At 37.1% G+C, this 25,366-nt stretch overlaps 1 pseudogene across 1 annotated transcript; it reads left to right on the top strand.

The window, feature by feature from the left end:
- The first annotated feature begins 58 nt into the window (after nucleotides 1-58).
- On the top strand, nucleotides 59-24,701 carry LOC143540196 (ruBisCO large subunit-binding protein subunit beta, chloroplastic-like; annotated as a pseudogene). The gene is made up of 15 exons (XR_013136559.1): nucleotides 59-227; nucleotides 340-469; nucleotides 542-679; nucleotides 1,109-1,203; nucleotides 1,304-1,546; nucleotides 1,684-1,918; nucleotides 1,981-2,150; nucleotides 2,217-2,312; nucleotides 2,780-2,851; nucleotides 2,974-3,175; nucleotides 12,452-12,544; nucleotides 12,610-12,733; nucleotides 23,533-23,557; nucleotides 23,654-23,918; nucleotides 24,381-24,701. The product of XR_013136559.1 is annotated as a ruBisCO large subunit-binding protein subunit beta, chloroplastic-like (transcript).
- Nucleotides 24,702-25,366: the final 665 nt, after the last annotated feature.

The raw sequence follows: 25,366 nt of genomic DNA, 5'->3' as shown, positions 1-25,366 counted from the left end.
CATATGAGGTGATCTCTTCTATCTTATGTTTCTTGTAACTAATTGATCAAGGATTTTACCAGATGGCATCAATCACTCCATTATCTTCATTTTCTTCGATATCATCAAGTCATTTGGAACACAGAAAACACAGTGTAATTCTACAGAAAAGATCTTCTCTCAAGGTTAAATGAATGGCAAAAGAGTTATACTTCAACAAGGATGGATCTGCTGTTAAAAAGCTGCAGGCATCATAGTTAATTATAGTTATAAATGCTTTTTATTATTATTATTATTATTATTATTATTATTATTATTATTATTATTATATGGCTCATACGCGTGTGCATTTGTGTGCAGGCTGGTGTCAACAAGCTTGCAGATCTAGTAGGAGTTACTCTCGGGCCGAAAGGGCGCAATGTGGTATTGGAAAGTAAATATGCATGGTTCTCCAAAGATTGTAAATGATGGTGTAACTGTTGCTAGAGAGGTACATTGATGATTAATATTATAAGTTTTTTAAAGGATATAATAAGTGCATTATTGGTATCTATTTGTATAGGTTGAATTGGAAGATCCGGTTGAGAATATTGGTGCGAAGCTGGTGAGACAAGCGACTTCAAAGACGAATGATTTGGCTAGTGACGGGACAACAACGTCTGTTGTTCTAGCACAAGGGTTAATAATCGAGGGCGTTAAGGTAATTTACTACATAAATTTTGAAAAGGGTCATGTTATAGGCTATAGCTACACCACCCCCATCTGATTTCACATCATCATATGGTCGTTCACAAAACACTCAAACGGCTGTTCTGACAAAAAAAGTCAAACTTTGAAAATTATTGGTTAGAACGACCGTTTAAACAATATTCAGACGGTGGGCTGTTCTGACCATTGGGAGTCAAACTTTGAAATTGGTCAGAATGGCCATTTGGCCAATATCTGGACGATAGTTCTAACCAAAGACAGTCAAACTTTGAAATTTTTTGGTCAAAACGACCATCCGACCTCTAAGTAGACACTAGACGGTCATTTGAAACAGCGTGGGATTAGATACCAGACGGTGTGTGTATATATGGCGCCTTTGAATATGTTTAACATTCTCCTCATGAACTGTTTTTTTCATTAGGTGGTGGCTGCAGGCGCTAACCTGATTCAAATAACTAGAGGTATTGAAAAACCACTCGAGCATTAGTCGAAGAGCTTAAACGCCTGTCGAAAGAAGTGAGTTTGTGTTTTCTAAATTACTTTTTACATCAGCTTTTTACATCAGTTAACCATAATAACAAACTCTTAACTAACTTAACAATAAGTGAAAAATCAGGTAGACGACAGTGATCTCGCTGATGTGGCGGCAGTAAGCGCAGGGTACAACTACGAAGTGGGAAATATGATCGCCGAAGCATTCAGAAAGGTGGGAAGGAAAGGTGTGGTGACACTCGAAGAAGGCAAAAGCTCGGACAACTATTTATATGTCGTGGAAGGCATGCAGTTTGATCGCGGTTACATTTCTCCATATTTCGTTACCGATAGTGAGAAAATGACTGTTGAGTATGAAAACTGCAAGGTAATAATAATAATAATAATATTATTATTATTATTTTTATTATTATTATTATTATTATTATTATTATTATTGTGTTACATCATTCATAAATATTGTTGCTACATTTGGATCACAAAGTGTATATTTTGTGGGTGCAGTTGCTTTTAGTTGATAAGAAGGTAACAAATGCAAGGGATTTAGTTGGTGTTTTGGAAGACGCGATAAAAGGAGGGTACCCGATATTAATCATAACCGAGGATATCGAGCAGGAAGCGCTTACAACTCTTGTGGTTAACAAACTTAGAGGCTCATTAAAGATTGCTGGACTTGAGGCACCCGGATTCGGTGAACGAAAAAGTCAATATCTTGATGATATTGCTGTTCTCACTGGAGGCAAGTGTTTTTGACCCGGCCCGTTTTGACACGAACATATCTTGAAGTTTTTTTTTCTTTAGGAACTGTGATTAGAGAAGAGGTGGGACTGAGCCTCGCGACTGCTGGGAGTGAGGTTTTAGGGCTTGCTGCAAAGATGGTTTTGACCAAGGAGTCAACGACTATTGTCGGTGACGGCAGCACGCAGGAGTTGGTTAATAAACGGGTCGCCCAGATAAAAAACCTTGTTGAGGTGAATTTTTTTTATAAAACTTAAATTCTTTTGTGTTTGCGCGCGCGTGCAAAGTTTACTGAGTAGATTTTGATAATTTCACACGCAGCAAAACAGGATTATGAAAAAGAAAAGTTAAGTGAAAGAATTGCCAAATTATCGGGCGGTGTTGCTGTTATCCAGGTGGGTATTTCAAGATTTTTGGTTCGGATTTGCCATTTTGGCTTAAAGTTTTTGGGCCGAAAAAAACGACCTAAAATAATAATTTCGGACCAAAGAACAGGTCGGTTTTGGGCCTGAAACTCTGCGGCTAAGGTTTTATTATTAATTAATAATTAGCTAATTATTAAACACTTGGGGTCCAAAATTTTTGGGCTACACCATTATTATTATTTCTTTTTTAAATTACATAACTCAAAATTAAAAATCATAATCCATATTCAATTCAAAATTTTCAGTTTTTACATATTCGGCTCGGTTTTTTTTGGTACACTCAAAACCAAACCCGGGTACATTCGGTTTTTGAGAAAACCTAAAACCAAACTATCAGTTTTATGTTGGGTTTGGTTATTTTGGGTACGGGTCAGTTATTTCGTGTCATACAAGTTTACAACGTATTCGCTTGTACAAAATATAAAAATCTTTTACAGGTTGGAGCACAAACAGAAACAGAACTTAAAGAGAAGAAACTAAGAGTAGAAGACGCGCTCAATGCGACAAAGGTTACAAGACATAACTACATACTATTCTTACACATTAAACATTTTTTGTATATTTTTTTTCCGTGACATATGGGGCTAAATTTTATTTATATTTTTGGCTCTTATTTTTTGGCGTCTTAAAGGCTGCAGTTGAGGAAGGTATTGTAGTTGGGGGGGGGGGGGTGCACGTTATTGCGACTTGCTGCTAAAGTTTACAGCATTAAAAATACATTCGAAAACGACGAACAAAAGGTTGGAGCAGATATTGTTAACAGGGCACTTAGTTACCCAATGAAGCTGATTGCAAAGAATGCTGGTGTTAATGGAAGTGTGGTCATTGACAAGGTATTTTTCGGTTAAATTTTAAAGCATTTTTTGGTCATTAGTTAGTTATTATCATAATATCGGTTTGGATCAAATACAAATTAAATTAATGTACTAACTGTGCGAATCAAATAGTGTAATTATATATACAACATAATGTAATTATAACAGAGAAAACTACTGTTTGCGTTCCTGTGGTTTGAGAGCGGAGTCACATTGAGTCCCCCCAAAAGAATTTGAATCCTTTTGGTTCCAAAAGTGACCTGAATGAGTTCCTCCGTCACCTTTTCGTTATTAGCAACGTTAAAGTGAGGGGCAAAGTTGTCTTTTCATCACAGGAACGCAAATAGTAATTTTCTCAAAAAAAAAAAAATAAAAACAAAAACAAAAAGAATTACTAGTTCGAAAAAGTTCGGTTCGATTAGTTTTTTCTAATAGAGTTCGGTTCGATTAGTTTCTTCAAAAAAGTTTGGTTCGATTAGTTATTTTAATAAAGTTCGGTTCGATTAGTTTTGTTGATAAAGTTCTATTCGATTAGTTTTTTTTTAAGTTTGGCTCGACTAGTAATTTTAATAAAATTTGGTTCTATTAGTTTTTTTAATAAAGTTTGGTTTGATTAGTTTTTAATAATTTAGAGTGAAAGTTATATTGAGGGACTAAAACTGAGCACAAACACAAACCAAGGGACTCATACGAATCTTATAAAAGGGCATACTGATAATTTCATCTTTTCCATGGATGGAAAGATGACGGAGGGACTCATTTAGGTCACTTTTAGAACCACAGGATTTGTTACGAAAATAAAAGAATAATAATGCAATTAGTATACTGTTGAGGGACTTGGTGGTTATTAATATAACCCCAGGGGCGTTTTTGTTATTTTTAGTTGTTTCCTTTGTTTACATTTAGGCGTTTATGCACTAAGAGTGGTTATGAAATGAAATTGAAAATTTTCCCAAATCTCTCTCTCGATCTCTTTCTTCTTAGTTTCCCTCCATTTTCCAATTGTAATCCTAACAGTTAGTGGTATTAGAGCAACGATCCTTGATCGGAGCTCAACCACAACTGATTCTATGACGACAACTCGAAATCAGGATATCGAGAAATCGTTGAAGGATCATGACAAAGCTATTGCAACAAGAGATGTTAACTAGTTTAAACACTCAGTCATCAGGTCCTTCTAGTTTCAATTCTCAGTCATCTCGTACCGATGCATCACTTGATTTAGATTCGAGGAATTCATTCCGATCTACTCGAATAGGTAAACTCGATTTCCCGGAACAGATCTATAAGTGCGAGCACCTTTTCAGCTTAGATGAGACTCCAGAAGCTTCGAAATTAAGGTGTGCAGTCATTAATTTGGAAGGAGACGCGTTACAATGGCATCGGTCCTACATGAGAACTAGAAGGTTAACTGTGGCCGAGCTGCCATGGCCAGATTATGTGCGAGCGATTACAAATCGATTCTCAGATGTCCATTTTGAGGATGCGCTGGAAGAGTTAGCATCCATAACTCATTCAGGTGAGTTGAGTGACTATTGTAATTCCTTCGATTGTTTGTTGAACAAGTGAAGAAACACTAAGTGACCCGACCCAGATTATAGATAATCTTAGGGTTAAGTAATGTTTCCCACGAAGATGAGGTCCAGCAAAGAAGGATGTTCTTCAGGGAACCTGCAAAACAGACACCGTAAGCTCGTCACTGAGAAGGGGGGGGGGGGGTTCCTCCTTGTGACCACCCTCCGGCGTGAGAATCAGACTAGATTGCTCTGAATATAAGTGTATATTAAGAGATTGCTAGATAATTAGATAGCAGATATCAGATGGATCTTACCATTCCAAGATGTTGGAGTATTTATAGCCGAAGGTAGGTTTTCTAGAAGGTATGGCCGGCTGAATAGTATTCCTGTTCAACCAACAGTGGACTATGCACAGGCCATACTGGTTGGTGGATAGGTTACGGCCAACAGTAACAAAGTCGGCTGCACTATTCCACCAACTGTAGGTTATGCACGTCCCCTCAACTGTGGACTATACGCAGGCCATGCTGGTTGGTGGATAGGTTACGGCCAACAGTAACACTATTCCACCAACTGTAAGCTGTGCACGTCCCACAGTAATGGTTGGTGAGTAGGCAGCGGCTAATAGTAATAGTACAGGAGCATGCTGCTCGTCATACTGTCAACGAGCCGCCGTATTTCTGATCAGATCTTTCTCCCATACCCCGTCAGGTACAGTAAAAGATCCTTCAGTATACAGGCTAGCTTATTTGGGCGGGAGTATTTCCCCTCCCGCCTCTGTGCGGGATTAATCCCGGCTTTACTCATTCCTTCAGGTGACAACTGAATTGGCTAGTGCCTTGTGCGTGTAGCCTTGGTCTCTGCGGGTAGCCTTCCCTGATGGCTTGTATCCGCAACTGCGGGAACAGGCGGGGTACTTCACCATTGGGAGGCTTTCCCTGCGCGTTCGGCCTGCATACTGCGCGTAAGGTTCTTGAGTATGGTGGGTCCTGCTGGAGCAGATGGCTTTTGCGCAGACGTCCCTGTTTAAGGTGAGTCTTGCGGGACCAACTAGGCTCTGCTGGGACCTACCTCTTCAACAAGGTGAGCATCACTGAGGCACAAGCCGTGAGCTTATTCCTTAAAGGATTAAAGGAGGAGGTTAAAGGACCGGTGAAAATGTTCAAACCAACAACACTTCACCAGGCATACGCATTGGCCAGAACTCAAAATATCAATAATGCTAGGTTGCTGAAGCAGCTATCACTCAATTCTACAAATTAAAGGGGCTCAACTTCCTATTCCAAAACTTATACTGAACCTGCTAAGGTATTACCTCCTAGTAATGCATATAAGCTTCCCTTATTACCTGCTCCACATGTTAAAAAGCCGTTACCAGCACCTGTTCCACTTAATTCAGCACCTGTTAATTCTAGAAGATTAACCAGCAAAGAATTAGAAATAAAAAGGTCAAAGGGAGAATGCTTTTGGTGTCCAGAGAAATTTGTTCCTGGTCATAAGTGTACACGTAATCAATTGTATATAATAGAACTTGAAGATGATGAAGAGGTTTCAGTTATGAAGAAGGCTGAACAGGAACCTGTTTTATCTCTTCATGCTCTGTTTGGTTTACATTCTTACGCTACATTGAAGGTGCAAGGTACAGTTGGTACAAGACAACTGCATATTCTGATTGATTCAAGGTCCACTCACAATTTTGTGGACATTAAGTTGGCTAAGAGATTACAGTGTGTAGTCGAGGAGGTTAAACAGTTAACTATTAGTGTTGCTGATGGGAAGAAATTGGTTTGTAATCAGGTTTGTCATGAATTTCAGTGGTGCATGCAGGGCCATTGGTTTGCAGCTGAGGTATACTTAATTCCTTTACCTAGTTATGACATGATACTAGGAGTTCAGTGGCTTATGCACCTTAGTGATATAATGTGGAATTTTAAGAATATGACTATGAAATTTGTTGTTGATGGGAATACTTGTGAATTGAAAGGAATAGAAAATAACAGTATGTCCGTGTGCTCTTTAGAAAGGATGTTTCCTTTATGGTAAAAGCAATCTATCAAAGATGGTTCTCAAATTTTTAATCTACAGCTAACTGCTGTCAATGAAAAATCACATATGGGATCCAAAATCCTACATAGTGAACCATCTGCAGCTTTGCAACAGTTATTACAATCATATGAGGATGTCTTTGACACTCCTACTTGTTTACCACCCCCTAGGCCATTTGATCATAAAATTGTATTAAAAGAGGGATGTGGACCAGTTAATCAGAGGCCTTGTAGATATCCTGCTATTCAGAAGGATATTATAGAAAAAATGACAAGAGAACTCATTGAATCTGGTGTAATAAGAGAAAGTTGTAGTGACTTTTCCGCTCCTGTTGTATTAGTGAAAAAGAAGGATGGCTAATGGCGTATGTGTATGGATTACAGGAAGCTTAATGAGGTAACCGTTAAGAATAAATTCCCTGTCCCATTGATTGAGGAATTGTTGGATGAACCAGGTCATTCTTCTATATTTTCAAAGTTGGACTTGAGATCAGGATATCGTCAGGTAAGAATGTGCCCTGATGATATTGCTAAGACTGCATTTAGGACACATGAGGGACACTATGAGTTTTTAGTGATGCCTTTTGGGCTCACTAATGCCCCTGCAACTTTTCAAGCATTAATGAATCATGACTTCAGACCTTTGTTAAGGAAGTGTGTTTTAGTCTTTTTTGATGACATCTTGATATACAGTCATGATGAGGAACAACACTTGTTACATTTGGAGGAGGTTCTTAAACTGTTAAGGGAACATCAATTATATGCCAAGAGATCCAAATGCACCTTTGGTGGTTTAGTAGTGGAATATTTGGGTCATGTTATATCTGGGGAAGGGGTTGGTACTGATCCAGGCTATTAAGAGCTGGCCAATACCTTAGAGTTTAAAGCAGTTAAGAGGGTTTCTAGGGCTTGCAGGGTAGTATCGCAGATTTATCAAATCCTTTGGCATTTTAGCTAAACCATTAACTAATTTGCTAAAGAAGGATTCATTTCGGTGGAATGATAAAGCCCAAGCTTCATTTGATCAGTTGAAAGTGGCTTTATCAACTGCCCTGGTCCTGGCTTTGCCAGATTTTAATCTTCCTTTTGCTATTGAAACAGATGCTTCATCAGGAGGGTTAGGTGCCGCGCTACTATAAGCAAAGCACCCAATTGCTTACATTAGTAAGGCTTTGTCTCCTAAACAATTAGTGCTATCAGTTTATGAAAAAGAATTGTTGGCCATACTTATGGCAGTCAAACAGTGGCACCACTATCTTATTATGGGAAGATTTACATGTGACATTCGTCAATTTCGGGTTTTGTTTGTATTCGTTTTTGTATTTGTTTATTATGTAAACCGACCCGATTTGTAAACCGAAGCTTATGTTATAATCAAAATGATGGATTTATGTTACAATATTGTTTCACACTTGTTTGTTGGGTCTTGAAAACATCCTACCTTTATTTTTATTTATTTATTTTATTATTTTTTTTGTTGTTTTGTGTTTTTGTCTTGATCCATTTTGCATGAAAACTCTTGTGTCTCACATCCATATTTGACCACCAACATTACCCTATATATACACCACCTTTCCTCTTCATTTTCCCTTGCTACAACTCCAAAAAAAAAACTCTCTCAAACATCAAAGATTCAATGTTATCTTCTTAAGTGTTCTTGAAGGATTTTGGTTTTTCATCTTAATTAGTTTATGTAGCCTTATTAATACTTGTTTATGGTTGTGCAACTTATATATAATATATACCCCTTGTTTACCTTTGGTAGTTACTTCTCCGATTCCGGTCGGTGAGGTTTCGGACCCCATAAGGCAAGGCTTCATGAAGGACTTCGTGTCCTTGATATATATACATCTCTATAACTTGTTCATACATATTAATCTTGCTTATTTTAGTTTGTTGGTCATGTTTACAAGTTCCATGGTTATGGGTTTTTAAGAGTCTATGCTTCGGTTTAACCGTAAATAGCTCTAAACCGTAAACCGAACTTTGTTACTAGTTTTTGTTTGTTTAAACATATTTAGTGTTAGATCTAAGTTTCTAAAATCATTTTTACAAATTCTATGATTATGGGTTTGTAGAATCTTACCTCGGTCTTAACCCGAAACACGATCCGAACCGAAAATCGAACTTTTGTTTAAAGACTTTATTGTTAACTTTTGGTATTTTTTTATTTGTACATTATTATACAAGTTCTTTAGTGTTTGGACATGTGGAAACCATCTATAAACTTGTTGTGAGATGGAAACCGAACCAAACCGATTCTTGCTCGCTTAAGACACACAAGTGTGTTTTTTTTAGCCATCAAGACTTGTATATTTCTTTAAAAATAGTTACAAATTGATTTTTAAATATTTTCTTAAGTACTTGGAAATGTTGGATCCAACTTGATCTCATAACAAAGTTTGGACCGACAAAACCGAACACTCGCTTAACGTGCGTTGTTAGTTCTAAAACAATGGAACTACATACTTGGTTAAGTCTTATTAAATTTTATTGAGTTATCTCATAACATTCAGTATTTTGGAAAGTTGACTTTGGGTTTGACCAATTATCAAGGCCCGAACCGACAACCCGAACACTCGATAAAAAAAACCCGTTTTAGTATCTTTATTCCAAAGGAATTTGCATTCTTGCATTTTACCCGCCTTATTACTTAACATAGGTTGAGTAAATATTAAGGTTAGATACTTTAACCCGGTTTCGAGCAAACTTACATTTTTAAAGGGTTATTATTATAAATTCTTAAATAGTCACATTTTAAACCTTGAACTTTAAGTATTTACATTTCTCAACATTTATTTTGTTTAAAGACCTTCAAGACAACCTTTCTAAATTCAAGACTTCTTTTCTTTTTAGGCATTGTGCGTTAATCTCGTCTTTCCGACAAATCTCCAAATTATCATCTTTCAAGTTTACTACTTGAAGGTGAGTACTTCATACCCCATTTTCCATCTTTTATTTTGGGGTGACATTTCATACTTATTCAACAAAATGCTTTATGTTTGAATCTTAAACCACAAACGTAGTTGTATACTTTACCTAAATAATTGCTCGATTTGGTGTTCTATGCTTATATGCCTATGTGTTTATCGCTTTTGGTTGGTGGAACTATAAAATCCTAGACTATTTGGCATCCCCTTATAGCAAGGTGTCATTAACGTAATGCAATTAACGATAACTATAAAATCCTAGACTATTTGGCATCCCCTTATAGCTAGGTGTCGCTAATGTGTTTAGCGATATCTATTTATCCAAATTACCACTTTTATTTATCGTTTCGTATGCAAGTTTTGTGGCTATCTTTATTATATACTAATATGATTAAACTTATGAATTGCTCACCGACCTTTGTGTTGACAAACTTTATTTTATGAAATGTTGCAGGTTTGCATCTTGGTTGATTTATGATTGTGAAGAAAACGACATCAAAGACCTTAGGATATTAGTAAAAATGAACAATATCAATTTGCCATATTTTGTGATATCTTGTTTATGGTTATTTTATGGATAATTGTTATGTGACATTTTCGATGTTGTGAAATGAAATGAGTTTATTAAATACTGTCACTTTAATTAGTGTCATGTGCTTATGGACAATCGTTACACCTCGGCATGTTCCGCCACCTTTGGTCGGGGTGTTACATTAGTAAGGCCTTGTCTCCTAAACAATTAGTGCTATCAGTTTATGAAAAAGAATTGTTGGCCATACTTATGGCAGTCAAACAGTGGCACCACTATCTTATTATGGGAAGATTTACAATTCATACCGACCAGCAAAGTCTTAAATATTTGTTGGGACAGAAGGTCACTACCCCACTACAACATACTTAGTTAGCCAAGTTAATGGGTTATGATTATGAGATTGTTTACAAGGAGGGCAAAGAGAACTTAGCTGCTGATGCTTTATCTAGGGTATCTGCAGCTTCATTATTTGTTCACAGCGTTTCATCTTTTGAACCCTTGCTGTTACAAAGGATTAAGGAAAGTTGGATTAATGATATTGATATAGCCCAGCTATTGCATCAAGTTCAGGAAGGAAAGGTTATGGAAAATATTAAATGAGATGGCAGTCTTTTGTTTTTGAAGAATAGGGTTATGGTTTGAAAAAATTAATCTTAGGAGATTGTGAATTTATGTCATAGTTCTCCTATGGGGGGTCATTCGGGTATCCACGCTGCAGCCCAAAGAATTAAAGGCATGTTCTATTGGAAGGGTATTTCAAAGATGGTTAGACAAATCATAAGGGAGTGTGATGTGTATAAAAGATCTAAAAGTGAGCATGTGGCATCTCCAGGTCTTTTACAACCTTTGCCCATCCCCAAATCAATTTTTGCTGACATCTCCATGGACTTTATTGGTGGTTTACCTAAATCTTTGGGAAAGGATACAATATTTGTTGTGGTTGATAGGCTGACTAAATACAGCCACTTTATACCCCTGTGCCACCATTTTTCAGCAGCTGTGGTTGCTCAGGTATTCTTAGATAATGTGTTTAAACACCATGGCTGTCCGGTTACTATTGTTTCAGACAGGGATTCAATCTTTCTTAGTGGGTTCTGGAAAGAATTAATGGCTTCACAGGGTATTGAACTTACCATGTCAACGGCTTACCATCCTCAAACGGATGGTCAAACCGAGGTTGTAAACAGGTGTTTAGAAGGTTATTTGAGGTGTATGGTATTTGAGAAACCCCACACTTGGGCTAAGTGGCTGCCATTAGCTCAGTGGTGTTATAATACTACCTTTCACACTTCTATTGGCATGACTCCATATAAGGCATTATATGGATTTTCCCCTCCATTGCATGTCCCTTATTTTCCAAAAGATTCTATTATGCCTGAAGTGGATGCTTTTATGCGTGATAGGGAGTTAGCTTTGAAGGTGGTTAAAGACGCTTTAGTCAAGGCTCAAAATCGAATGAAACAACAAGCTGACAAAAAACGTTCTGATAGGTCATTTTCTGTTGGCCATTGGGTTTATTTGAGGCTGCAACCATATATGCATAATTCTATGAGGTCTGTCAAGCATTCTAAGCTTGGGCCAAAGTATTTTGGTCCATTTTTAATTGTAGAAAAGGTTGGATCTGTTGCTTGCAGGTTAGATTTGCCAGATGAAGTTCAGTTGCATTCAACTTTTCATGTCTCTCTTCTAAAGGCTGCAAAGGGTCCTCCGGATACTATTATTCCTATTCCAGTGGCTTCTAGGTTCAGGTTGCAACCTTTGGCTATTTTGGAAAGGAAATTTGTTAAGCAGGGTAATCGGGCTACCATGCAAGTGTTGGTGCAGTGGCAAGGTCAAACTATTCAGGATGCTACTTGGGAGTATCTTGATGAGCTACATGTTCGTTTTCCAGATTTGGACTTACTTTCTTGGGGTCAAGAAAGTTAAGGAAGGGGTATTGTTACGAAAATAAAAGAATAATAATACAATTAGTATACTGTTGAGGGACTTGGTGGTTATTAATATAACCCCAGGGGCGTTTTTGTTAGTTTTAGTTGTTTCCTTGTTTACATTTAGGCGTTTATGCACTAAGAGTGGTTATGAAATGAAATTGAAAATTCCCAAATCTCTCTCTCGATCTCTTTCTTCTTAGTTTCCCTCCATTTTCCAATTGTAATCCTAACAGGATTCAACTAGCTCAATTTTTTCGGGGACACAACATGACTCCGCCCTCAAACCACAGAGACGCAAACGGTAATTTTCTCATTATAATAAGTATGCTTGGTTTTCAGGTTTTATCTACTGATGATTTCAAGTTCGGTTATAATGCTGCAACTGGGAAATATGAGGATTTGATGGTGTCTGGTATTATCGACCCAACAAAGGTAAGTTTCGCGTTATTTGTGTACGTTTTTTTTTTTTCTAAGTAAGAAATGTTGATTTGGTGCAGGTGGTGAGACGCTGCTTGGAGCATGCATCATCTGTTGCAAAGACATTCCTTACATCAGATGCTGTGATTGTTGAAATCAAGAAGCCCAAACTTGTACCCACTGGAAACCCCATGGACAACTCAGGTATTTTAATATTTAAATTTTGAATATTTTTCCTTTTTTATGCTTTTTTTTTTCTTTTGGTCACAATAAGGTACGAATCATTTGTTATGAATAGGCTACTAAAGCGACGTGACTTGCTGCGTGATACACGTAAGCAGTAAGCCAGTAATTAAGGTGATGTGGCATGTCACATGTAACGTCATGTAGATATCGAGTGTGTCACGGCCCTGCCACGTGTATCACCACGTTCTTATACATAAAAAAAAGTTTGATGCATTAATTTAACAAAAGAGTGATAAAATTTTGCATAAATAATAAGTTTGCCCTTTTTTTGGGTTAATTATTAAGGTAAGCAATTTTTGTCCTAAAATAATAAAAATAGCCATCAAACTTTCATAATTTTGTACTACAACTCTCAAAAGGCTTAAGTTTTCATAAATCTTGATTAAATCCCTCAAAACTTTCAACATACTTGAAAAAAACTGTTGTAGTTTTAAAGAAGTTTGATAAAAACACGCGAATGTACAGAAAAAGATTGATATAAAACCCCTCAGACATTCAGATTATAAAACCATAGTTTGGTACCTTTTTTAAGCGATTCGCTTTTACTTTCGGATTCATGAAGATTTATTTTGGTCAATGATATGACTTGTTATATATAAATTTCTTCATGGCCAGGTTATGGTTACTAAGCCTGCTGCAGCTAGTGAGTAGAACCGCAAGCCGTGATAGTTTGTTGCAAGTTGTGATGCGCGCAAGCAGGATGAGAAAATATTGCTTACACCACCATTTTCTTTTTGCTCTTTTTTATGATTATAAGTTTATAACAAGTCTATAACCCTTTTTCGATTATACTTAGAGGTGGTTGAATTTTGGCGGGAATGGCAGTTTGTATGATCAAACACATTATTTAAATGAACAAGCGCATCAGTAAGCAGTGACGGATCTTGAACATTTAGTATGGGTGAACCGAAATTTACGAGATCCACATTTTTTTCTACTTCTAAGTTTCAGGTTGGGAACACAGTTCTGGTAAGGTCAAACAATAAAAACTCTATATTCAATCTTTCAACCAAAACACCAATTCAATTATTTAACTATAAATTCAATCATTCAAATTACCGTTCTCACACATAAAAAATCAAATTTTAAAATAAACAAAGACAAAAGGCAAGTTTATTGTTAGTGTCTTTTTTTCTTTTTCTTTTCTCTTTTCTTTTTGTTAAAATATAATTGGGCTTGGGCTAAATGTTTAAACAGAACTTATTTTAAAAAAAAATTAGTTGTGGGTCAGACACAAATGATACGGATGGGTCCAAGTTAGTACATATACTCTTTTTTTCCAGGAAAATTTACCCTACTAAGTGAAAAAGATGGATGGGCCGAGGCCCACGTTGGCCCCTTGTAAGATCCGCCAATGCCATTATGAAAGCAACAATGGCAATATTGTTTGTTTGAGTTTAGTGTTTTGAAATATTTATCTGCTTTAAACATTGTATAGGCATGTAGAAGACGTCAATCTAAGTTGTCTTGGTAGATGTGGCCAGGTAGACGGGTCATAAGACTTGCATGTAACATAGTTGTGACTCATTGGCTCAACCTATTTCGAACATCTTTTCATAAAGACAAAAATAAAATTTATATCAAATTTACTAATTTTATGTGGTAAGTATATTCATTGAGCATTCTTGTTGAAGGACAAAACACCCCATTTATATGGCGCGTTGCGCCGGGCAAGTCGGTAAATCCAAACGTTGGTAAAACACAAGCATTACCGGTCCTAAGTGTTGAGGCGGTAAGTTGACGTGAATTCGGCCGGTTTCTGTTACATGTGTTATTGTACGGAAACTAAAGCAAAAAAGCTATAAAATTTGAGATTGACCAATTGGGTGGCGTCGGTCGGTAAAAGTCGAGCGTTGGTAAAACCCGAACGTTGTTGGTCCCTAGCGGTGAGCCTATGCAAATTCGGTTGGTTTTCACGTTCGTTATGAAGCTGGACTTAAAAAAAAGAATTGGCACCTGGTTGGTTTTGTTACGTCCGTTACGATACTAGAACTAAAACAAAATGCAGTAAGCCTATGCAAATTAGGTCAGTTTTTGTCACGCTCGTTAAGGTATGTCGGTATCGGAACTAAAATAATACAAATAAAAAAAATATAACAAAAATAATTAGAATATAATTATTAAACTTTAAAGCAAAAGGCATCCCCCCCCAAAAAAAAACAAAAAATATATAAAACACTTTGCCTAATGGCATCCATTAAGTAGACCAATCACGTTTTATCGTTACCAAAGTTTTCTTTTATATATATTAGTAATAGTAATAGCAATGAGTTTAAATTTGTAATAAGGTGACAAAAGTCATAAAGACGTTAAAAAGTATACTAATATGCCTACCATCTAAGGTCGCATCACTCAAGGCACTGTCACCAAAACCACTTGCTGGTGGGGTGACCAAGGGTGTTTAAATTTGGAGTTTCAGATACCCGAATAGTGGATTCATTACCTGACTCTGAAATTTTGGATTTGCGATTGCATATGTATAGAAGATTGAGAGTCTCGTTCGCGAGAAGAATCCATAGATTATCAACATGAATAGATTTAGTGCAAGACTTCACTAAAAACTCGCCTATAATCCTATACGTAGACAAAAGTGAATATGAGGTTGTTAAACATCTGATACATGAAATTCATCAAAACAATGATGTTTTGATTGGCCCCACTTTAGTTAATTTAAATCTTTGTATTTCATTATTTGATCACGTCAATTTCACAACCTATTTTCGTCTTTCTTCTAATCAATCTCCCATGCATCTTCTCCAAGTTGATCTACAACACATATCACTCTTGCTTCCTTCTTACAAATCGATTGAACACAACACACAAAAGCTAGTCCCATTTTCGATCTCATTCGGTATGTTAAGGTAAATATACATTTGTTTTTTTTACGTCATTTCATTCATGTATCAGCGATACCAACATGTAAAATTTGTAAATGGTGTAATCTTGATACTCGTCACCCTTAGGGTTATCGTTTTCTATTTTTTTTAATATCATTTGCAACAATTTTCTTCTTGTTTTGTGAAAAATATATTTTTATATATCTAAATATGTAGAAAATATCCTTGATGGGACATGAACGCGTAAAAGAAATTTAATTAATATAAACACAATGATAATTAGTCAATAATATGATATAATCACGTCTCTTCACACCTAAAGTGTTGAGTGTCACACCTGGTTTAATCTTCACTTTGATTAAAATCAAACAATTAGTTTATGCTACTTTATATGTACAACTAGGTTAGAGCCCGTGTTCCACACGGTTGAAAAATATAATAAAAATAAAAAAATGTTATACATAATCCATTAATTATAAGTGAATTAACAATATATTATTTAGAAGTCAAGAAATTCAACACAGTAACTATTTAAGTGGAGTTGATAAGCATCTTTAGTTTGAAACATGAGGTCTTGGGTTTGAGAGTTGTATCACACAATAATTTATTTTTCAAAATTTACAAAATGTTATCTTTATATGAAGATGGTTGTATTTGAAGAGAAACCGGGTCATGGGTTATAACATAACTAAACGGGTTGATGCTCCATATTGTGCTTGGAAGAAGAGTTGATAAAATAGGAAACTGCTTGGCATCCTATGTGGAAGCCCTAAAATGATGCCATGTGGAAAAATCATGTTGCAAAAATATATAGTTAGATTAGATTAGATATTTTAACAAATAAATGAAGACTATGTGTCAACATTGACTAAGGGGTGTACACGAGCCAAGACGAGAATGAGCTCTACTAGGCTCGAGCTTAGCTCGTTTTAATTCAATAGAGCTCGGCTCAGCTTGTTTCGAGCTCGGTTTGTGAGTTGTTTTTTCAAGCTCGGGTTTAGCTCGTTTATTATTTATTTATTAAATTTTTTACTCTCTTTTTATTGTTTATATGTATTTTGTTAAAACCTTAAGTGCGTCTAAGCTCGACTCAAGCTCGTGCAGTACCTTAAACAAGCCAAAGCTTGACTCAACCTCAGCAGTGTTGTGTGAAATTAGTACATAGAAGTCTAAAAGGGTAAAACTTAAAATGCACAAGAGCCTAAATGTTGGGCCTAGTTATTTGGTTTGTACTTAGTATGTTTGTCTTGTTTATGTAAACCGAGACCCATTTGGATCTCGGTGGGCTTTTGGTTAGTATTGAGCTTGAGTGGTTAGTTCCCTATATATATAGAATGCATTGTATATGGTTGTTGTAGTTCATTCACGTGTGGTTTTGGCCGTCTAAGGGTTATCATAGACGAGTATTGTACTGTTAGTGCTTAAGCACCCGACGTTAATATTAACGTGTGTTTTGAAGCCATTTGTGTGTTTTACGTGTTTGTGTTTGTTAGTGTTCTTGAATCATCTAGTGTTGGATTTCCGCTCCAACACCTAGATTGTTGATATCATATTTGTAGTGATCCAGATTCGGGACTTACAATTGGTATCAGAGCCTTAGACCTATTCAGGCTCATTATTGTGATATCAAGGATTCAAGATTTTATCTTTGGTGGTTGTGGTTGATTTTCCGGTGATACTCTCGTCGGAGAAAAAAAAAAATTTTTTAAAAGTTGAAGATTGACCTAATCTTGGTTAAAATTCAAATCCCAGAAATTTCGGGATTTAATTTGTTACCAAAATTATCTGGTCAAAGCATCTTTGGGTTTCCTGGAAGTTCTCGGACAATTTTCATTGTTTTCGGCCAGAATTTGGTCGTTCTCGGTGAAATTTGTTGGTTCTCAGTTCTCGGCCAAATCTGCCTGTTCTCGACATAGGTGTTCTCGGTCAACCTTCAGTTCTCGGCTACGTCCAAGTGTTCTCGGTTGACAAAGATTGTTCTCTGTTGATTTCCACTGTTCTCGGTCAACTAAGAGTGTTTTCTATTGACTTCCTAGTTCTCGGTCAATATTGTTCTCGGTCAATATTCGTGTTCTCTGTTGACTAAAGACTTTCTTGGTCAATTTTTGGTTCTCGGCTCGGTAAACTATAGGCTCTATTTGGGCCTGATTGGTTTGATTTGGGCCTGCTACTTGGACTAGGACTATAAAACTTTCTGGACTAAAATCAATAAACTAATTTAAAAATGGATCAGTTAACGAGCAGCAATGTATCATCAAATGCTCTACTTCATCAAGAATTGGATTCCATAATGGGGACAACCACTCGTGTACCTCGTCTATTGTCTCATGAGGGGTTCAGTGAGTAGAAATTTCGATTTGAGAAGTATGTTAAAATGAAAGATGCTAAGATCTGGAGAAGCATAGTTAGAGGACCCCAAATCATTACGTATCAACGTGAGAATTCAACTAAGGTTGTTGTGAAGCCTGTTGCACAGTATGATGATGATGATTTTACTAAAGTTGAAGAGGATGAAAGGGCTCTATCAACCTTAACTATGGCTCTCTTACCTGAGATCGTTTTAAGTTTTAGAGAACTTCAATCTGCCAAGGAGTTATGGGAGGCGTTGATTGAGGTGTATGAAGGAAATGAAGACATGAAGAGAAGTCGCCAAGATTTATTGCGACTGAAATTTAATATGTTCAATCAGGTGTTGGGAGAATCGTTGGAGACACAACTTCAAAGATTCATGGCTCTTGTGACTGAGATGAGATCCGCAAGCATTTATCTGGCAACGTTTGAAATAAACAACAAGTTGGTGAACTCATTACCCAAAAGCTGGAATATGAATGTTGCGGTTATCAAGAAGACTAAAGATCTCAACAGAATGTCTATCTCTGAGATGATGGCTACTATCAAGGCATGTGAAATGGACGACCAGCAACGTGCAATAAATCATGTAAACTCTTACAGTGCAGCTGGTTACAACGTTGCTTCCAACAATGCTCTTATTTCTCAAGATAGTTTTTCCATGTTCAAGGCCACTTAGCAACCTCCAACCCAAGGAAACTTTCAGATGTTTAAGTCCACTCAAGGCCAGTCTTCCTCTACTTCGCCTCAACAAGCTCCAGTTTTCTTCACCAAGTCTACACAACCTTCATCTGCTGGCACTGCTCAAGGTCAGAATTCAAGCCAGTTTCCCTCCATTCCGAAAGAGACTCAGGAGAACATAGCTCTAATGGCAGGGTTCATGAACTGCTATAATGCATTTCTAGCTGGAGACTTGGTTCAACCAGTTGTGGCTGCTGAACTCGATCAGATTCACCCTGATGATGTTGAGGAAATGGATATTGCTTGGCAAATAGCCATGGCAATGTTTCGTGCCAAGAAATTCACTAAGAGGACTGGTAGAAACAATTGGAACTTGCCTAATAATCAGAAGGTGGGTTTTAACAAGAAGACTCTGAGATGCTATAACTGTCACGAGCCGGGTCATTTTGCTCGTGAATGCACTAACCCAGCGAAGGAAGGAAATACAGAAAGGGCGCTGGTTCCAGTGGGTAATGCTAGGGGAGATGTTGGTGAGAGTTCAGGAAATGGTGAAAGGGGATTGATTGCTCAACAGTTCTCTTGGGAGGATCAGATGGCTTCTCTCAACATTGGAAATCAGACCGCAAATTTTGCAAATGTTGAAGACATTGAAGAGGAAAACGCTGCTGAGGAGCAAGTCAAGTAACTTCAATTCGCATTTATGGCGTTCACTCCCTCCAGCTCGTCTGAGGTAAGCTTTCAACCATGTTCTCTAGATTGTGTTGATAAAATCAACTTATATAAACTTCATAATGATAACTTGATCAGAGACATGAAAAGAGTAAAATCAGAAAACTTTAAACTTAAGAAAAATGAAAAATCCTTCTTAGATAAAATAGAAGCATATAAAAAGGATCTCTCTAAGCTTAAGTCTGAATTCAGCATAAAGTGTTGTCACCACCTAGATGCCAAGCAGGAAATTGCTGAATTAACTGCTAAACTGGAAGCCTCCAAATTGGAAATTTTGAACTTAAATGCTAAATTTGAAAGAGCTGAACTTGATTTTAAAAAGTTCGAGGGTTCCAGTAAGGTAGTTAATTCAATGATTGACAATCAATTATGGTGGAAGGAGAAGGAAGGTGAGGGATTAGGATACAGCAAGGTACCTCCACCTTATAATGACAACTATGTTCAACTTCCTGTCACCAAAGAACAGGAAGAAAAGGTACAGGACATGAAGTACGGTAAACATGATAAGAATGACGTATCTGATCATGTGAGTGCATCCACCTCAGGAGTGAAAGATACTAACGTGTTTACTTCATGTGCAGAGAAAGTAATTATTGAGGATTGGACTGATGAGGATGATGAAGCTTGTGTTTCGTTTAATAAAGACTTTAATTCTGATGTTACTTTAAAACTACCTGCTTTGAATTCTATTATTCCGACTGTTTGTGTGGGCTCTATTTTAAAAAGCGACGACTCTTGTGTGGTTGATTCAGTTGAAACGTTAAATTCTGATAATGTGGTTTCAAATAAAATTGAAAAACCCAAAAAATTCAACAAGTATTTACCATCAAAATTTGTTAAAGAGGGATGCTCTATTGACAAACAAGGTGATATGTTTCACAATGTGAAACATGGCTCTTACGACTTTAAACAAACTGGTCCACACAACCAGTCTAGACAAGGAGTTGCCTAAAATGATTTTTACATAAAACGACAAACATGTTTTAACTGTGGCACTCCCGGTCATATTGCCAGAAATTGTTCACATCGTGCATATGTTCCATATTATGGATTTTATCAGAGGAATATGCCCTATATGCCTCACAATTCATACATGCAAAGATTTAGGCATCATACGGCTAATTCCTCTGACGGTGATTGGAACCGAAACAAATCTGGCAGGTTTAGTCCTCATCAGACCGAGCCTAACATGTCTCGGAAAAGGGGTGGAAACCATGTTTCTACTTCAAAAATTAACTCGATTTCTAAACTTCGGCCTGTCGGGAGAACAAATTCGTTTGTTCCCTCTACACGCAAACCAGAGACTAAACCATCCATTCGTACAAACAACAGTAAATCTTACAATGGTAAATATAAATGGATGCCTACATCTCCGGTAAAGAAGGTTTCTTCTTCCATATTAGATAATCGAGAAGATATGTCATGGCAGCCCGTAACTAGTGTAGTTGAGTCAGGTGTACCCAGTGTCACAATGGACTGGGTGCCAAAATCTAACTAATCCCGCACTTTGTGCAGGAGCAGCTATGGAGGAATATCATCAGACCTTGGTATGTTGATAGTGGCTGTTCCAGGCACATGACAGGAGACATTTCCCAGCTACACGACATTCAAACTTTTAACGGTGGGTATGTGTCTTTTTCGGGTGGAGAAAAGGGAAAGATCAAACAGAAGGGTACTGTAAGTAACAGTGTTCTAAAATTTGAAAATGATAATTTCGTTCCTGAATTGAAGCACAGTTCGCTGAGCGTGTCACAAATCTATGACAAAGGGTTTTCAACTCACTTTACTAAGAAAGAATGTTTGGTTTTAAAACCTGGTATTATTATACCAGAAGGCTGTATTCTTGTTCGATCACAACGAAAAGATAATGTTTATGTGATCGACATGAACAAAAATGTTCCTGATGAAATAACATGCTTGTTCTCAAAAGTGTCGGAACACAATGCTATGCTTTGGCATCGTCGTCTTGGTCATGCAAATATGAAAAATCTAAATCGACTTGCTAAAAATGATTTGGTACGTGGATTACCCGTTAAGGATTTTGTTACCATTGAAAAGTGTGTGGCTTGTGCTTCGTTTCGAGGATTGAGTCTTTTTGAGTGTAAACTCGTACATATCTTCTTAATTTGTACAATTTTAGGGGGAGAAAAATCAATATATATATATATATATATATATATTGTGTGTGTAAGTTTCATTTTCACTTAAAATTATGTCGGTTGCTTAAGTTTGAAGAATATATACTTGTATATGTTTGGTCCGGTGATCTACTTGTAGAGTCACAGAGGATAGCCATTTGTCTAAAGACTGAAAGCATCTAGGGCGATTGTGATATGTTTTGTGTTTTGAATTCTTTCACTTAAAATTATGTCGATAACTCTAAGTTGGAATGACATGTAATTTCATATGTGTTTGGTCCTGTTAACCACTTGTGGACATACGGGATAGCCATTTACCTGAAACCTAAGAGTGACCGGGGTGATCGAGTCTCAAAACTGTCTTTTGGGAAGTGATATTATTATTGAGCTAAAAGCTTTTCAGATTGCTTAAAGTTTTTCAAATGAAAATTGATCCAACCTTTGAGAAATGATAGATAAATTGATTTTGAGTGCCCAACGTGTGAAGTTATTAGGTTTAAAAGGCTTTTGATTAGTTATTGATGTGTGTGGAAGCCTTTTATGATAATTAAAAGCTTGAAGTGATATAAACTAAATTTGCTAAACTTATTGTGGAGAGTCATTTTGAAGATATTTGCATGTTCCTAGATACATCTCTCCGAATGATAGGCAGAAAAGCAATTACCCAGTCATACACGAGCCCGTTAGTATCTTGATCACCAAAAAGATTATATTTCATATTAAAAAAATAATAATAAAAATAAATAAATAAAATTTTTTCATTAAAATTGTTTTCTAAAAGCTTAAAGGGGTCTCAGGGAACTATAGGGGTGGGGCACTCAAATAAGTCCTAAACACCCTGAATGTAAGGCTTGTAAGTCCGGATGGCATGTAAGTCCAACGTTCAACCTTAAAGCTTAAAATCATTTTGTATAGAGAAAAATACTTTGATCAATTACTAAGGGGTTGGAGTCAAATTGGGGTGATCTGGGGAAAGCCAAATACGCCTTGAGAATAGATAAGGGGCATCAAAGGTCCATAAGTGATGTCCATGTAAGTCTTATGCCTAATCGAATCTAATCATATCACTATCAACCTTTTCACTATGTCACTATAATGTTGAAAATGAATCATTGTGAAAGTGCCTTAATCAATATGATTTCATGTTCGGATCTTTTCATAAAAAGGTGGTTTGTTTTTGAATAGCTGAAATTTGATCCCAATCTGCAAAAATCTCAAAAAGATTATTCTTGTATTTTTATTTTTTATTCTTGTTTTCTTCATATTTTTTTGTTTTATCTCGAAATCACTCTCCTCGAAACATGTGATTTAACTGGACGGTTTTTCAATGTGTTTATATTTCTTTGGGCTTTAGACTGGATTGTCAGCTATGAGGCTGTAACGAAGGATTGGGCTTGTTTGTGGGTTTTCTGCCCATCTCTTTTGAGTATAAATGATATTTATCCCAGATTTTATGCTCATTCATTCAAAAACACTTCCATATCTCAAACCACTCCGCCGAAAATCTCACAAACATAAGCTAATCACACTCCATTGTTTTTGGTGTTCTTTTGATCGTGTTACAGGTATTGAATTGTCTTAGGGTTAATTGTTGGAAGTTAAAGGGGTTTCGTTGCAGGATTAATGGAGATTTCGGTGACTTGGAGAAGACGACACACATTCCAAGAAGAAACTCAAAGGGTTCTTTGTCCTCAGCTGTCAAGGAGTTCTCGGTTGACTTTTGTTGACCATGATCTCCCTTGACCGAGAACTCATGTTCTCAGGTTGACTTTCGTTGACCAAAATCGTTGGAATTAACCGAGAACTCATGTTCTCGGTTAATCTGGACAGAAAACACTTGTCTTGTTGACAGAAAACTGTTTGTGGACCGAGATAAATTGTGAGACTATTATTTTATTTTCCTTTTGGTCCACCAAATGTGATCTTGTCATCATTGGCCCCTCATGTCTTAAAAATGACTAATTTGCTTTAAAATATAACTAGAGTCAAGTTTGTATTTACTAACTTGATTCATTTGGTGCAGAAATGGTTGATCAGGCTCCGTTAAAGTTTGTGGACACACATAACATAGTTGGACATATGTTTGATCCACCACTGGCCTACAAGGAATTCAAGTCTATGATTGTCGGCCTCAACACTTGCAGGATTTCTCACGCATTACAAGAAAACCCTGTCATTTGTAGAAAGATGATCACTGACTTTTGGAATAATGCCTCAATCAATCCACGAGGAGCAGATAAAGTTGTGTCGATAGACTCCAAAGTGCAGAATAAGCCGATCGTCATCACAGAGACTATTATAAAGGATGTGCTTTTGTTTGGTGATCAACCTGATCACCCGACAGAATACTCTGCTACTGTCGTCTCTGAGATTATTACCAGGATGGGTTATGAGGGTGCTTATCCTCCAGCAATCAAGAAACTATTTCACCCATACTGGAGGTTTTTGATACACACGTTCTTCACATGCGTGTCAGGAAGAAAGGGGGGATCTGACGAGATCAGTCCTACGCAGATGTCTGCTATTGTTGCTCTGATCATGGATTGGAATTACAACTATTCCCAGTTCGTTTTTAATGAAATGATGAGCAATCTGAAAGGGAAGAAGAAAGAGATGTTCCTCATGTATCCCACATTTCTGCAAATAATTTTTGACTCTCACTACACCGACCTTGTCAAATCTGTTGATACATTAGATATGAAGTCAATGGGACCCAACACCTTTGGGTTAATGAAGCAGTCCAGGAAAGGCTCCAAGATTGTCTATCAGGGTCTCAATGCTCTGGAAAAGTTTGGTAAATTTGATGAGACTGAAGCTGTACCAGTTACAGCTCAAATTGTCGATGAATATGTGACACCTGTTCAAAGGTAGTCTGCTGCATTCGAGATCAGTTCAGATGAAGAAGAAGAGATAGAACACCGTGAAAAGGATACTGCTCTGACTGATGAACAATTAAGAGATTTTGAAGCTTTCAAAGAATTATTACAGTCAACCGCTCTGAAGCCTCCTCAGGCAGTTGTTGTAAATGAAGAAGTTGATATCCCTGATGAACCAGCCGCTGATCTCATTCCACGAAAGCGCAGAAAGAAAGATCCGAAATCGGGCGTGTTGGTTTGTGAAACTGAAACAACAACCACAACACCAGCAACAATCACAACCACTAGCCTACAGCAACAATCACAACTTGAGTAACAAGCTCCAGAGATTCAAGTTGAACCATGTTCATCCTATGCAGAGCCACTGACTCAAGATCAGATGCTTGATGACATTGCTCGTGATTTTGATTTTGAGTCAGATATTCCATCCACTGATGAGGCTACTATGCCATACACTGATGTTGCTTCTGGATCTTCTGGCCCGTCCAATCCGGGTCAGTCAAGCTCAAATGTTTTCGAAAAGGTTGCTCAGATTCTGGCTATGCAAGAAAGATATTTGCAAGATAAAGGCAAGGGAGTGGTGCTTGAAGATGCTCCCGTTGATGTGCAAGCTCTTCAACGTAGAGTCTTTGAACTTGAACAAGATTCTGTCGTGAAAGATGTGCGTATTCAAGAGCTGGAAGCCAGCAATTTTGATAAAGACTCCAAGATCAAAGAGCTTCAGTCCAACATGGGAGAGTTAACTGTCGTTTATGTAGACCTCCAACAAAAGCTTGTTCAAAAGTTTGGAGATGAGTTCAAGAGTTGTAATGATAAAACCTCAAAGATGTCAAACGTTGATCAAGGTGGTAGCTCTATTGTTCGTCTTTCTGAAAGTATAGATGAATCTGAGACGCCGAAACAGTATCTATCTGAACCTCCACTCACCAAAGAAAAATCGGATAGACTTCAGAAGAAGCTGCTGGTGATGAAAAACTCCAA

The sequence above is a fragment of the Bidens hawaiensis genome, unplaced genomic scaffold, assembly GCF_021521415.1.
Source record: "Bidens hawaiensis isolate Kalapana, Puna unplaced genomic scaffold, B.hawaiensis_p1.1 tig00012182_1, whole genome shotgun sequence".
NCBI classification, from domain to species: Eukaryota; Viridiplantae; Streptophyta; class Magnoliopsida; order Asterales; family Asteraceae; genus Bidens; species Bidens hawaiensis.
Note: the sequence above shows the minus strand (reverse complement) of the source record. Positions and strands in the feature narration are given on the sequence as shown.